Raw genomic sequence first — 3324 nt, forward strand, 5'->3', positions numbered from 1 at the left:
GCAAAAGGATCCGAAGGAATTTTGGGCAGAAGCCGTGCAATGTGCCATCTACGTACAGAATCGATGTCCATATGCGAAGTTAGATGATCAAACACCACAAGAGGCTTGGAGCGGACAAAAGCCTACAATCTCTCATCTTAAAGTGTTCGGTAGTGTGACTTATGCTCACATACCGGACCAACGAAGTACGAATCTCGAAGACAAAAGCAAAAGGTATATCTTTATTGGATATGATGAGAAGACAAAAGGATACAAACTACTTGACCCGATTAGCAAGATGGTGATAGTGAGTCGCGATGTGCGAGTAAATGAAGCAAGCAAATGGGACTGGAACAATTCGACGGAAGTCAATATCGAAGTAGGAGAATCATCAGTCGCTGCACCAACAAGTGCACCAACAGACTCAGAAATTTTTATGATGAAGATGAACCATGACAACCCAAAATGCGGAGTTTGTGAGATTTGTATGACTCAACAGATGAGGTACACCTTGTATGTCTTCTGGCTGATGCTGAAAATATCGGCTTTGAAGAGGCGGTGCGAGACACGAAGTGGCAAACTGCCATGGACGAGGAGATTAAAGCGATTCATCGCAACAACACATGGGAAGTGACAGAATTACTGGAAGGAAGTCAGCCCATAGGTGAGAAGTGGGTATTCAAGAAAAAGATAAATGCTTAAGGCGAGATTAAACGGTACAAGGCGTGACTTGTTGCGAAGAGATACAAGCAAAAGGCGGGAATCGACTATGATGAAGTGTTTGCTCCCGTCGCTAGAATGGAGACAATCCGATTGATCATTTCCCAAGCAGCCCAATTCAAATGGCCGATTTTTCAAATGGATGTCAAGTCAGCATTCTTGAATGGTGTGCTTGAAGAAGAAATATACCTCGAACAACCTCCAGGGTATGTGAAAAATGGAGAAGAGAAGAAGATACTAAAATTGAAGAAGGCGCTGTACGGGTTGAAACAAGCACCGCGAGCATGGAATACTCGTATCAACACATACTTCAAGGAGAACGGGTACAAGCAATGTCCCCACGAACATTCACTTTATACAAAAAAGAGTGGAGGTAATGTGATACTTGTCGCTCTCTATGTCGATGCCTCATCTTCTCAGATAACAATGATGAAATGATAGAAGAGTTCAAAAGCACAAGGACGCGAGAATTTAAGATGACAGACTTGGGCTTGCTAAAGTTTTTCCTCGGTTTGGAGGTTAAACAAGGAGAAACAAGTATTATTATATCACAGGAGAAATACGCAAAGGAGATTTTGAAGAAGTGCAAGATGGAAAATTGCAACACAGTATCAACACCAATGGAACCAGGTGCAAAGCTCTCAAAGTACGATGAAAGAGAACAAGTAGACGCAAATAGGTACCCATGACCCACTCTTAGCTCTGATACCAAATGTTGGATGTAGTCCACTATTGAAATATGTTGAAACAAGTAACTTAAGAACAACTTGAGAGGAGAACAGAGGAACCTTAAACACTTATGCTTCTCAATTCTCTTTGTTATTGTGATTGTCCAATAGGTTGGCTTTTGATGCAAGCGTTTGTCGGCTTGCTGATAGGTTGGCTTCTTCCTTTCATGTTTGTTAAAGACGTGTTGCCCAAGGCTGCATGTGTGTTGCATGCCAAACCCGTTGTGTGGTATCACTTTACTGATTTCCTTTACCGCTTTTATGATGTATAGTTTCTTTTTGTATTTCTTAAGTGTATGATGTTTCGGCATAATCATGTCTATGCCTGGTCGACCTGAAATGCTACAAAATGTATTATAGGAATATGCGACTAGTCGTCCATTCTTCCAACCCGAAGTTGTATGTATCTAAGTCGTTGTGTTGTATTTCTCGCTTAGAGCCTATAACATTGTTTTAACATTTCTTTTAATTTTGCTTGCAAACTTTCTTTTGAAAATCTCTCAGCCCGTTTTCTAAAAAAAAACCTTCTACTCAAACAGGGCTAAAGGCTTGAACATATGTCGTCCAACCATAGGGAACACAATTTCAAGTTAGCTAACTCATTCAGAGCTCAGACTTGAGTATCGTACAATCACTTGTAAACGTCTCAAAGAGGTGCGATTGTGACACATTATAATTAACTTTTCCTATAATAACACATGCATCAATAATCATTTCGAGTTTTTTTTTTTCAATAAGTTTAATGCAATAAAGTGTATGATGCATTAATCACATACCCTTAAATGATTGTTCACTCGATCATCTTCTAATTATGCCTTCTTTAAACATACCTAGGTAAACTTTAGTCAAATTAAGGTACTTATTGAACTAACTACTTTTGAAGGCAATATATACGCCGACAATTTTTGGACATTTGAAGACAATATCTATGCTGACAACTTTTTGACGTTTGAAGACAATATCTACGCTGACAACTTTTAGACGTTTGAAGACAATATCTATGCTGACAAGTTTTGGATGTTTGAAAACAATATTTACGCTGACAACTTTTGGACGTTTGAAGACAATATCTACACTGACAACTTTTAGACGTTTGAATACAATATCTACGCTGACAACTTTTTGACGTTTGAAGACAATATCTACGTTGACAACTTTTAGACATTTGAAGACAATATCTACGCTGACAACTTTTTGACGTTTAAAGACAATATCTATGCTGACAACTTTTGGACGTTTGAAAACAATATCTACGCTGACAACTTTTAGATGTTTGAAGACAATATCTACGCTGACAACTTTTGGACATTTGAAGACAATATCTACACTGACAACTTTTGGACGTTTAAAGACAATATCTACACTTACAACTTTTGGACGTTTAAAGACAATATCTACGCTGACAACTTTTGGACGTTTGAAAACAATATCTACGCTGACAACTTTTAGACGTTTGAAGACAATATCTACACTGACAACTTTTGGACGTTTGATGACAATATCTACGCTGACAACTTTTGGACGTTTAAAGACAATATCTACACTGACAACTTTTGGACGTTTGAAGACAATATGTACGCTGACAACTTTTAGACATTTGAAGACAATATCTATGCTTACAACTTTTGGACGTTTGATTACAATATCTACGCTGACAACTTTTTGACGTTTGAAGACAATATCTACACTGACAACTTTTGGACGTTTGATGACAATATCTACGCTGACAACTTTTGGACGTTTAAAGACAATATCTACACTGACAACTTTTGGACGTTTGAAGACAATATGTACGCTGACAACTTTTAGACATTTGAAGACAATATCTATGCTTACAACTTTTGGACGTTTGATTACAATATCTACGCTGACAACTTTTTGACGTTTGAAGACAATA

Source organism: Cucurbita pepo, chromosome 18, assembly GCF_057944985.1.
Source record: "Cucurbita pepo subsp. pepo isolate OVF chromosome 18, ASM5794498v1, whole genome shotgun sequence".
In the NCBI taxonomy this organism is placed as follows: Eukaryota; Viridiplantae; Streptophyta; class Magnoliopsida; order Cucurbitales; family Cucurbitaceae; genus Cucurbita; species Cucurbita pepo.